Source organism: Micropterus dolomieu, unplaced genomic scaffold (genome assembly GCF_021292245.1).
Source record: "Micropterus dolomieu isolate WLL.071019.BEF.003 ecotype Adirondacks unplaced genomic scaffold, ASM2129224v1 contig_13973, whole genome shotgun sequence".
Lineage (NCBI taxonomy): Eukaryota > Metazoa > Chordata > Actinopteri > Centrarchiformes > Centrarchidae > Micropterus > Micropterus dolomieu.
Window position 1 is genome coordinate 1 of NW_025742959.1, and position 13334 is coordinate 13334.

At 39.1% G+C, this 13334-nt stretch overlaps 1 protein-coding gene across 1 annotated transcript in view; it reads left to right on the forward strand.

Moving 5' to 3' along the window:
• Window positions 1–2555: 2555 nt before the first annotated feature.
• LOC123966674 overlaps window positions 2556–13334 on the forward strand; it is a gene marked incomplete at its 3' end in the record, with an annotated part of 14072 nt that continues 3293 nt past the window's right edge. The window contains exons 1-3 of the mRNA XM_046042811.1: window positions 2556–2627; window positions 4589–4742; window positions 5042–5138. The remainder of the gene's footprint in view (window positions 2628–4588; window positions 4743–5041; window positions 5139–13334) is intronic.

Genomic DNA, 13334 nt, shown 5'->3' on the forward strand with positions numbered 1-13334 from the left:
CACTTTATTGCACACAGGGGCAGGCGGGGTTTTCGGCACGGTTTAGTGGGTATCTCGTTCCCATAGTGTCGTAACCGACGCAGTTCGAGTTCCCTCGAAGGGGAACGTCTCGGGTTACGTATGTAACCCTGGTTCCCCGAGAAGGGGAACGAGAGACTGCGTCGGTCCGCCGCACCTCTCTCCCCGCCTGAAGCGCCTGCTTCATAGTTTAAGCTAATGATGAGTGTGTACAGGTGTGCTTTATACTCCTCCGGTTATTCCGTCACACCTTACCGTTCTAGCAACAGGCCAATAGGATTGGAGTGATTTCATTCACGTTCAGACCTGCTTCGCCTAGAGGCGTTCCCATAGTGTCGTAACCGACGCAGTCTCTCGTTCCCCTTCTCGGGGAACCAGGGTTACATACGTAACCCGAGACGTTTTCTTGAATCGTTTTCACTTTGCTTTATGTACAGCTTAACTGATGTTTACATTGTTTACAGTCAGAAGATAACATTAATCATTTGAGTTTTTAACCCAAACACATATTTATATCAAAGTGCTTTACACATTTACCTTACATGTACACAAATTCGTACAAATCACATAAACAGAAAACAGTAAAACCCAATTACAGAACAAGATTTAAAACATAAGAATACAGTGAAAAGGGGAAACTGTCTAAAAATGAGTTTGCAAGACAATAATGATTTTAAGATGACTTGATCATTTTAATTGTGAGATTTTTACCGACTAGAGGGAATAAGTTGTATATGGTCAAATGTTCAGGACAAACATGGGATAAAACTGCATGTTTACTTAGAGCAGACCATCAACATGCTGTGTGTAGTGGTGGATGAAGTATTCATATCCTTTACTTAAGTAAAAGTACTAATACACCACTGTAAAATATACTATTATTATTATGTATATTGCAAGTAAAAGACTGCATTGAAAATGTTACCCAAGAAAAAGTATGCAAGTATAATCAGGAAAATGTTCTTAAAGTATTAAAAGTGAAAGCACTCAAAGCAGAAATCATGTTATACTATTATTTATCATTAGATTATTACTACTCATTAATGTAAAAGCAGAATTTTACTGTTGTAGTTGGTTGAGGTGGAACTATTTTGTATCAGACTGCAATTAATGATTATTTTCCATTATGGATTAATCTGCAGATTATTTTCTCCATTAATTGATTGAAACATTATGAAATTAGATTAGTGAGAAATGTTGTCACAACTGCCCAGAGCCCAAATTAACACCTTCACAATGCTTGTTTTGTTGGTGTCAACCCATAACATTTTATAACTTTATTGGTTTTGTGTTTAAACATTTTATTTTGTAAAGTAACTAGTAACTGAATCTGTCACGTAAATGTAGTGATGTAAAAAGTAGGCCTAGAATATTTTCCCTCTAAGATGTAGTGGAGTAGAAGTAGAAAATTGCAAAAAAAATACTTATGTAAAGTACAAATACCTATGATTTTTTAAGTGCATGTTAATGCAGTTCATTACTGCGCACCACTGTAAATGCGTGTACAAATGTTTTAATGTAGTTATTAGTTAAGCTAGTTATTCACACACACTTTGTCATCTTTCTTCAGATGTTCGCCTCCAATGTGGTTAAGTGGTTCTAAATAAAACACATGTACTTATAAAAGGATGTCAAGAGTGTGTTTGTTTCTGTGGCTTGTCTGTTGTGATCTAGCCTCTGATGCTAGCTGTGGTTTTCCTGAGAAAAACAGTGAACGGCAACAGCAAAATGACAATTCAGTCGATGTAGACACACAAGTATCTTTTGTGATTCTAGACAGTCTCAGCACTCAGCTTCATCATGGCTGGACGGCTGTTGTTTGTGATCCTCATGTGTAAGTGAAACCTTCTATAGATTTTTTCATTATTAATGGTGGTTATTAAAAACCAATGCAGGTTCACGCTAACAAACATGATATTAGCATGTTAAAGGGGCTATATGTACAGAAAGGTTTTGTTAAAAAAATTACACAAAACATGTTTTGTTACAATTTTACACATTTTGTGTGAATATCAACAAAAGATGGGTAAAAATATCTAAACACACTGCGTGTGTTGGACAGTTTAACACAACTTATGTGTTATTTTCAGAATCCAACAACAGCCTGACCAAAAATGTGTTGGTCCTGTTTTTATATTACTCAATAGAATTGTAGGCCTATATCATATCAACTATAAAAGCTAAATGACATGTCCAGTTTTTGGTCTTTTTCATACCCTCATCATAATCTTCACCAAATCACCAAATCTAATTCTGTATTTCAAGATTTATACTTTTATTTTATAACTTTTTATTTACAGTCTATAATCCTAATGTAATTAATCTGATATTTCTCAATGTTGAGTATGGCATTAGCATAGACTGTATAAACTATTGGCGCTGATAACCCACAACTATGCCAATAAAATCAAAAAGTAACAGCAGAAAATGAAATAAATGAAAATACACAACAATTAAAATACAGATAATGACAAATCCACAAATGAATCTGCCCAGCAACATGACATATTCTTCAAGCCACAAAGAAAAAAAAAAAACTTCCTTCAGCCACAGAGACAAAGACAAAGGGGATGGAGGCTGCATCGACTGGTATGCTGTCAGACTCTTCGGTAGGTATCCATTTCTAGTTGATCTTAATGTAGTTCTTTATGTAATAAAAAATATGTCAACATTATGAAATATGGAATATATGAGGATTTTGAAGTAAGGATCATACAGTTGGTTAGGCCTCGAGGTAATGCTAAGTTTAGCTACCTAGCTAATATTAGCTAGAGAGCCAATGCTAATGCAACCATTCTTGTTAAGTTAGAATGTTTTTTCTTGGTAACTGTTAACTATTTTATGAATATATAATGTCAGTCTAATCATATTTAATTAAGTGTTTATTCAAAGTCTTGTTAATGTTGCTGGATTTTCCGTTCCATTTAAAAGAAAATCCATGATAACCTTTACATTTTGTTCAGCAATGACTGTAACATTAAGTAATGTTACTTAAGTTACACCAAGCGTCCATTGTGGTTTTGATGTTTAATTTTGCCGTATTTATTATCAAAATGACACCATCTAAAATTCAGTTTGGGTGTATGACAGTTAATAAATTAGCAGCTCGTTTCGATAAAGTCTGCATGAAACCTGGTAACGTTAATGTTAACATAATAACGTTAGGTTTGAAGTCAGTCGTTCGAAAGCGACTCAACACCGCCATTAATGTGAACTGTTAGCTAACGTTAGATAACACAAAGTTCCTGCAGTGGCTCTGTGGTTACTGGAAAACCTATATCGAGTGGTGCACCTAACAGTTGAGTTACTTTATTTCGCAAGGATAAGGTTACATATAGGCCTAAGTAAGATAAGTTGAACGCTTGTCCGCGTTGGAAACAGGGGTGGAAATTAACTTTTTGACTCACCTGCCAAGGTGGCTGGTAGATGAAATACACCTGCCAAACATATTTTTACCTGCCAAAATAATAAATTGCCTTTTGTGCCACATATACATTCATTTCTGTCCTTTTAACTGCGATAATAAGGTATTATGTCAAACACAAACTTAAAGAAGAGTAAGAGTGAAATTTGAAGCTAAATTATATTATTGGTATATGTAGGCAACAGTATAGTTTGACAACAGTAAATTGTTTTATAAACTTACAAGATGCTTATTAATCATTCATCTTAAATCTTATCACTGCTCACTCTTGTCATGCTTTATCATTCAAGTTAAACCTCCTCGTCAGACTGCTCACTTTCTACAATCACCCTCTTCTGGCCTCCTGGTTCTGACAGAGTCCTGGTACCTTTTGTAATTAGCTCCTAACAGTAGCAGCTTTCACGCTACCTTATTTTAGGGATATTGCACCAATCTGCCGGCTTGCTGCAGTTTAAGAAAGGTATGGAGCAGATTTTATCTGCCTCTGAGCAGGGAAAGTTGGTGACAGACAGACACGAGACAGAAAGACGGAACGATCTGTTTGTGAAAAGCCACAGGCGACATGCTGCGGCATGCCACTGGTTCCTGTAAAGCCGGACCGCTATGTGAAAGCACACATGATTGCGGGATAAAGGCATTTTAACACGGGATAAAGCTGCAAACCTTTGTTCAGTATGAATTAGACATAAATGCGGATTCTTTCCACGCTGATCTCCGTATGAAAGCGGCTACACTCTCACTCTCCCCTGACTCCTGTCACCTAACGACCACCCTTACAAATCTACGCAGTGGTGCAAGTTCTGCACCTATGTAGTTTTATACATTAATACCTTATACTGTATGCAGATGAAGAGTCAGCTATTCTTGTTAGAAAATGATTGTTAAAAACATATTTAAATGAATCACATTGTAGAGGTAGTGAATTAAGCATAAAAAGATATTATTTTAGAAATTTCAAACTACATTCAGATGTGCTTTTCTGGTCATATCAGGCAGCTGAGTAAGTTGTGGATGAATGACCAGTATGTATTAAAGACAGGAATTAGGCTCCTTGGGTAAACACTTGCCTCTAAGTTCTGTCAAAACCTTTTGTCAAGACCTTGAATATGACTGCAATAAGATGCATCTCTTGTTGCCTCTACACAGCCTACCACTAACAACGAAGAACACAGTCAGCCCTACAGTCAAAACTTCAGAAGAAAGCCCCACAGATTCTTAAGGAGTATGAGACTACAGGTATCCTGTCAGTGCCATCGAGGAAGCTTCTTGGGAAGACTTACATAAGAGATTTGGTGGAGAGGTGTGAAGTATCTATTTTTCTTTTAACTGTATTTTAATTTTGTAATTATTTAAGTTTATTGCTACTTTTACCTTATATCTGATTATTTGTTTGATGTGTGTAATTGTCTCTGCTCTTGTGAAAATACTTACATGTAACATTGTTTTGAAAAGTTCTCTAAAAATAATTTATTATTGCATCATACCACACTTTGGCATGAATATCTAACTTTAAAAATATTGTGCACTGAAACAAAAACCACAAGACTATACCTGTGTCACTGAGTGAGGAAGTGGCAATGTTTTTGTCCTATTTTCCAGTTACCCTCTTAGTGCAGAGAAGCTGGCTGCAGCGAAAAGCATCATCACCACCTTCCCATCACTGAGTGTCTGAGTAGAAGGACAAGGGGAAGGATTTGTAAGTAGTAGTTTGTGTAATAGTATTTTATTAATGTAAATTCTACGCTCCTCTTCAATCTAATTTCGAAAAAACTCTGCTGCCAAGCTTCTAACAAACCAAATGCTGCACTGACATTCCTTTGATTTTGGCAGCATTATACTGGTTCCCAGTTTGTTTTAGAATTGATTATATAAAATAATTTTAATCACACCATAAGGCTCCAAAATACATTGTTGAACTTACTGTCCTTCAAGAGGTCATCAGAGCAATGCAGCGTCCTCTGTGAGTGTTTAGTAGGTGAAGATAATCGTATATCTAGATTTTTATGGTAACAAGTTACAAAGTGCTTTAACAAGTGCAAAGACAATAAAACACATAAAAACAAAAACCCGATAAAAGCAAGAAAACAATTAAAATACTAAAATACACGTTAAAAGTAAATATCTAAATTGAATAAAATCAAATAAAATTGGGAAAGACTCTCCTATAAATATATGTTTTAAATAGGGACTTAAAAGAGTTCACTGATTTGATATGATATCTTCCATAGCCTAAAACCACAGCCTCAGGAGCATTACTATGATCCAGTCTCTCATTGTGGATTCCTAGAAACTGTGCAACCTTAAATCCTCTCTGAATGTGTTTTAATAGCAATCTATCAAACAACCGTTGAGCAAGCAGAACATAAACTTAAATATGACATTTTTGACCTCCGGAAGTCATCTCTCCTCTGATTCGCAGCTGCTACATTTTACACATGCAGCTTGATTTAAAAGCCAGCTGCTTCATTGGTTTGACTGGCCCTGAACACTCCACTACAAAGCTAGCACTAATTGGAGAGAAAACGTCCTGTCTGTTATTTCTCACAATATAAATGCACTTTTAATAATAGTTACAGTAAGTACCGGCCCACTTCTAGCACTGCTCACTGCGCAGGTGCAGTCGACATTGACTAGCAGCTGCAACACAAAGGGCATTGTTCACACACTTGCCTGCGTACTTTGCGTGTACCTGGAGGTATAAATCTGAATCCACTAGGGGGCGGACCAGGACCAGGTCATCCCTCGCCGACACAGGATTATCTTCCTTGACAACCTCCACATTTGCACATCGTAAACAAACCAAACATGGCGGCACTCGAGCAGGTTGTGATTTTAATGAGGCATCATAGTGATCTTGGTAATTGCGGACTAGCTCCAGGAGTTTTATTGTTAACATCCTGCCATAAATCTTTAAGTCTGCTGTTGACCATCTTCTTCTTTTGCGTTTAATTACGGGTGGCAAACCAACTGCATACTGTCACTACCTGGGCTGGTGTCTGGAACAGATGCTGACCTGCCGGTCAGATCTCGTTCATGTGTGGAACTGCATCTTGCGGATGCATAGCGTAGCGTTAATTCCTAGGGACGTTCACAACCTATGCTCCAAAGGAACACGGGATATGTGTGGCAGCCATCTTGCGTATGCGAATGTGTAGTTAAAAGCAAGTATATGCAGGGCTTAATGTTACCATATAGTAGCTATCCTTAATAGCTAGGCTCATGTTTGCTAATAACTTATTTGAAGGTGGGTCTCCGAAATTGCGGTGTTGGACTGATTTGTGCAGTTGTGTACATGATAGTAATGTTAATCAGTCGTTTTATAGACGTTTTATACATTTTCGCCCCAGCTTCTGCCTGATCAGTCACTGTTCTAAGTTCACATTAAGCTCACGCAGGTAGAATGTGTCCGGCTTCATGGCGCCGTTTCTATATCCTGCCCCTGAAGTTGCCGACAGCTCACGTTTGACAATCAAGTCGGTGAAAGTCAGCTGCAGTGATCTTGAACGCATGTCAAAGAAGAAAAAAGGAAAACGGACAGTGTTCTCCGCCCTTACTGCTGCAGAGTAAGGGCGGCTGGCTGTTCACAGAGTGCTGGATCCACTGGAGGACGAGTGGAGAGGCACAGAATCCAAGTTGCTTGAAGTCCAGTGTGAAGTTTCCACACTCAGTAATGATTTGGGGTGCAATGCCATCATGCCATCTGCTGGTGTTGGTCCACTGTGTTTTATAAAGTCCAGAGTCAATGCAACAGAAGATTTTAGAGCACTTTATGGAGATACTGATTTCCTTTTCCAGCAGGACTTGCCGTCTGCCAAAGAGCAAAAACAACTGGAAACTGGTTTGCTGACCATGGTGTTACTGTGCTTGGTTGGTCATCCAACTCTTTTCAGAATGTCGACATTTATATATAACTGATAATACATTTATTTGCAGTATTAGTTGTTGTCCCCAAAAGTTGCTTTTGTTTCCATAATATTTAATTACTGAAGAAGACTTATTACAGATATCTAGATTAAGGGGAGCACAAATTCAAATGCTTGAAACATCTTGCCTTTGTGTCTCTTGCCAAACTTCACTGTAACTATCTTGGTTTGTGGTTCTCCCTTATTCGCAAGTTCTGAAATACTGAGCAGGAAAGAGCCTCAAACTGAGGATGTAAGTGAGACATGTGGCACAGTATTGAATATATTTGCTACTAATGTTTATAGATGTGATACATTTAAGACCTCTTATAGTTGATTTCTTTCTTTTCTAGTTAGACATATACCATGTGTACTCCACCATCTCTGAGGAGCTACCTGCATCATCCCTGAAGTACATGGTGTACAGCACCCTGCAGGCACATTGAAAAACATTTTTTATACTGTATAGAGACTTTTTAAACGTGTCATTTCTAAACTTGTATTTTTTGGCGTATAACTTTGTCATTGTCATTTCTCTGCAAGTAAAGCACAGAAACCTTGTATGTTTCTGCAGTACTGAAATAAAAAATAGGCAGTCTACAGTAGTGAACTACTTCACAGGTCAAACTGACTGCAGTATTTCTTGTAAAGTTGGTATTTTGAACTTTGTCACCCCCATGCTTACTTGCCTTCCAAGAGGCCTCTCTTGCTGCAATTCTGCTAAACATTGTCATTTGTGGTACAAATACACCCTCTGCTGATGGACTAGAGCCATGACTGGGATGGGTCTAAGACTGAATTTATACTGTATGAGTGGATGAAGAGATATTTCCTATTTATATATTATTATTATATTATATATTTCCTTATTAGGGATCCAAGCCCAAGTGGGGCTGGGAATCCCCAGTACTAGCAGAGCTGGGAACCGTTTTCATCATTATTCTTCCGTGCATAATACCTCAGGCGCAAATTTCTGCATACTTCTACCTCTAGGGGGCGCTATAATCAAGATAATTGCGCTTGGGCTTGGAACTCCCGCCCACAAAGGTGCATATCAAAAACCTTATATCCACGCGTTCGGGGGATCCAGCTGAATCTTGTGGTATAGGCCACGCCCATTTCTGCCCAAACTTTTTTTCACGCAAAATCGCGGAAAATTTAAAAACTATTTTAATTCGCTCCTCCAAAGCTGCAAGTCCATACGGCACCAAACGTGGTACGGATAATCCCTGGACCAAGCTGATGAAAGTTTGTAGAGTAAATTTTGATCCGACTAAAATTTTCGCAATTATAGGCTAACAAATAATTGTGAAAAATGATAAAAACAGGAAGTGAGGTCCAAGTTTGGAGCAGTAATGTGGCACGTCCCCCTGAGGGCCTGTGCAAAATTTGGTGCAACTAGCCCCTAGGTGGCGCTGTTTAATCCGAAAAATTTGTTCCTGTATAACCACAAGTCACATTGACATGAAACCTGTGCTGAATTGTTAAGCATGGTCTCCTCACTACAGGCACCAAAGTTGACCCAAATATGCCTGTAGATGACCCTGTTATTGCAGATTAAAGACGTGAAAAAAAAATCCCATTGACTTTCATGCATTTTATATCTCTATAACCACAAGTCCGATTGATACCAAATTTGGGTCAATTGTTCCCCATGGGCCCCTGATGACACCTGAAAAATTTGGTGCAATTTGGCTTATAGGTGGCGCTATAATTGGAGATCAAATACCTTCGGAAAATACCATTCATTTCAATGGGATTTTGAACCAAAGGACATTTTGCCTCATAATTACGTGCCACTACATCGCACATTCATAAACCTTGGCTGTTTCTCAATACCGAGTTCGCCAAGTTCGGACTTCTGTACTTTACAGCTCGGACTTGGCAAGTTCGGATCGGGAGTACAAACTCCCAGGAACGGGAGCACGCAGTCAGTCATTCAGCAATTGGAACAGCAGCAGACTTGATGACGGCCGGACCCGTTAGCGGGAGGTACCTCACATTTCCGTAAACGTCGTAGCAATTTTTTAAATCAGCTCTGTCTTGAGAAATCAACCACATATTTGGAGTTTAAACAACTATATTCCCGCATAAAAAACTACTATATGTGACACAAGAACTGCAGTATTATAAGTTACAGCTGTGAGTTTTCTCCTCCGACCTTTCCGCTTTTTGGTCGGCGAAATGCATTCTGGGATATCTGTCTATCCGAAGTCCACACAAATCACCACCGATGCAGGCTCAGTAAAACGGGTGGAGCAAGAACACATCCGGGTATTTGACTGTACTTGGCTAGATGTGGACTTTTGAATTGTAACAGTACTTTGACTGATGACGTTTCACAAGTCCACAAGCACAGAAAAGAACGCAGATTGAGAAAAAGCTCTTATGTCTCTGTGTTTGCGGGATGCTGCCGATTTGTATGGCATAGGACACGCCTCTGTGTGATGACGTTTTCATTTAGCTAAATCGCAAAAACTGGAAAACATATATTAATTATCTCCTCTGAAACCGCAAGTCCGATCGGCACGAAACTTGGCAAGGACGATCTCTGGGCTGAGCCGATAAAAGTTTGTAGAGGGAATTTTGATCCGCCAAAAAACGTCAGAATTATACGCTTATATGCTATACGCTGAAATGCAAAAAACTGGATGTGATATGATATCTTAGGTTTGCAATGGCCGATATACACCAAACTCGGGGACCTTATCTACCATGCCCTCCCGACACTGTGTGAAATTTGATGCCAATCACCCTCTAGGTGCAGCTACTAAGCTTATATCAAATGACACTCCCATAGACATATATTCATTTTATATCTCCGTAACCGCAAGTCCCTTTCATTTATAACTCTAGTCATTTATTCTCCACAGGTCCCCCAAACTACGGTGGGGCGCCCGGGTCGACTTGCGCGGCCTCCGTGGAGTGAGGGGGGAGGCTTGGACCCCGCTTACAACTGCTTGCAGTTCTAGTTTCTATTTATATTATTGTCACACACATTTTTGTGAACACAAAAGCATGTCCCTATTTCTGTCAAGTTTGCAAAACGACAACATTTTCCTTGTATCACTGAAGGGGCAGGTGACAACAATCTCTGACCTGGTTAGGTGAAGGTGTCTGTGTTGTAATTGTGGCTTTAATTACGGTTAATTGTGGTTGGGAACCCACAGGGCAAAATCAAAAGATTCTTCAATTACAATTTGAAGCGATGTTAAAGTGACCGAAGAGAGTTGTACCAAATCACAAATAAAGCCCCAACGCTCCTGTCACCAGGACAGAGATTGTTGTCACCTGCCACTTTAATGATTAAATTGAAAGGGAGACAAGGAGCTGTTGGGTCAGATGTACGACCAGGCTAGGCCAGTTAAGCCTGGTCCCCACCTTGACCAGCTTTATAAATTTTGTAAAAAAATACTAAGTTTGCAGTCAAAAACTTCTCTGGAGACGGTCAAGAGTCGGTGCAAAGAGTTTAATCCAAAACAGGACAGATAAACCCGTACAACATCCCTCCAAGTCGGAGGATGGAGTCAACCCTGTGGTCTGCAGACAGCCTTATATATCCCCCTCTGGGCTGGTTTGCCCCCTCTTTTCCTTATGGTAAACTTCTGCTGTTATGCTGTTTACATGTGTTGTTTTTAACATTGTTCTCCAGCTGTCACTTATTACTGTATTGTTGACTTTCTATATTTTTATACTACTGGATAAGAAGTTCACCATTACATTTCAACATCAGTCTCACCGTATTTTTTAAAAGTTATGCATGCTTAATTTGACACACAATTATATTTCTTAAAAAATGAATACAAGAATATGTAATGCTGTATCTTTCATTAATGATTGGTTTCTAGTGTGCTTTGAGTATTTGGAGACTGTAGTCTTTGTTTACATAAAGTTCAGGGCTGTCCTTGGTGCCCTAGCTTTTGTCACACCTGGGTGTGAGAGGGAGTATCCCTTTGATAAGAGGTAATTAAACACAGAGCAATGCCATGGTTACATGTGTAGGGCAGTTTAGGGTTTCCTGCCCCTTTCTTTAAGAAGAGTTCTGATAGGCTGTTTGTAATCTCTGGTTAGTTTCTTTGTCATTTTAACAGTTCAGGCACCGAGACGCTTATCTCGGCTGTTGCCAAAGGTGGCCAGTTTTACAATCAACTGCCCCGGAATAGCACTTAGGGAAAGCGACCTTTCAACCCCCCCTCTTTTGGGGTCTCTTCAGCTGTCTGTAGAGGGTTGATAATCAAACCCGCTCCTTCTCTCTGGGAGAGAAAAGGGGAGTTGAGTCTCCAAATTATTTAATATAAAATGCACAAATCCACACTGTTGTTCACTACACATATGTCCCTGGAGAGTTGAGGTGTGGCATGTATGCATGTATGTGTACCTGTATATCACATCAACCTCTGACATGTACATAATAATTACAATAATGGTAATAATAATTTACTCTTGCATCCTGTGCACTCTGCTCATTGCACTATTGTCTCAATCTGTTTATATTGTTTTTGTTTCTGTTTATAGTGTGTATATATTGTGTATACTATCAGGCACCAACTATACTGTAGTTGGTGCCTGATTTTATTTTATTTTATCTTATGTAGCAGACCTAAATTTATTAGTTATGCATTTTAATAAATTTCCAAGAATTGAATTTTTAAGATTCATAAAATTATTTTATTTAATTCCTCGTTTTAGGGCACCACCGGAGTTGTTATAATCCTAGAGTCTCCGGACCTCTAGGTAGTTTTGAATAATTATACAATTATTACTAGTGATCAGTTAGTTAATAATCGCTCAATTATCTTAAATCAGTCAATCAGTCTCATATCTAAAGGGTCAATTCTCTTGGCAGGAACTATAAATAGGCAACACACACAGCTCTTGATTATATTACAGTGAATTTATTCTCTAACTAAGGTGATAAAAAGATGGTTGGATACAGGGAACAAACATTTGCTGAACAATGAGCCTGGAGGTTCGGTTGCGGGAAGCATTTGACTCATACGGCATAGAAGAGCTACTGAAAGTAAACTAATGCTATGATTTTAGGAGTTAAAATGGACATCTGATCACAGAACGTGGGTTAAGTCTTACTGCTTGTCGACAGTCTGCTTTTGGCCTGTTGCTGGTCCCACTTTAGCTGCCGATCCTGGCTTTTTTGCTAGGGATTCTCCAGGGTTCTCCGTGTCTGATTGAAAACGCCTCCTCTGTCTGGCAATTCGGCTGTTTTCAGGTTTCCTTCGTTGTAGCTGGCGAGACCACGTGGCTTGGTCTGACCTCGGTGAAGTTGGCTCGACGAAAAAGGCTTAAAATGGAACTTGGTCGTTCCTGAATTAGTCCAGTGTAACTTAACGGACTTATAACTTTAAACAAAAGAAATAAAGAAAATAAAACAAACTGAAGGCAGATCGATGTCGCGGCACTTCAGGTGTGTAGCTTCAGGCGAACAAAAGTGCCTGTTTGTTGCCTGGCGAGGCACGCTGCGCGTGCCGAAGCGTCCAGAGGGCCGAGCAGGGTGGAAGAGCCAACAGCGAAGAGAAGAGAGCGAAGCGAGGTCGCGTGTTGCTCTTTTGTTGTCTGGGGCGTGGTTCCCCAGGGGGTGTCTCAGGTTTCCCATGGGACTGCCTTTCTAAACTTAATGTCTAAAAGAAATAATAATAATAATAATGTATGTCTGTCTTAATAATGTATGTCTGTCTCTATATTTTAGCTGTCCTGTAACTTTTGGTATATGTATGCTAGATAGATGGTTAGATGGTAACTTTATTAATACCCTAACAGTTGTATGGCTGTATGGTTATATGTTATATGTTTTATGATGTTATGTTTTAATGGAGCCAGTGCTATGGCATTATGTTTTATTGTTGTATATCAATTGCTGTGTGATTTAATGTGTTTTTTTTAAGCCATTATGTGCCTAGTATAACATCTTGCCAATGGACTACAGTTGAAAATTAGCCTGCTGGCTAACACTGGCACATTTACAGAAATGTTGA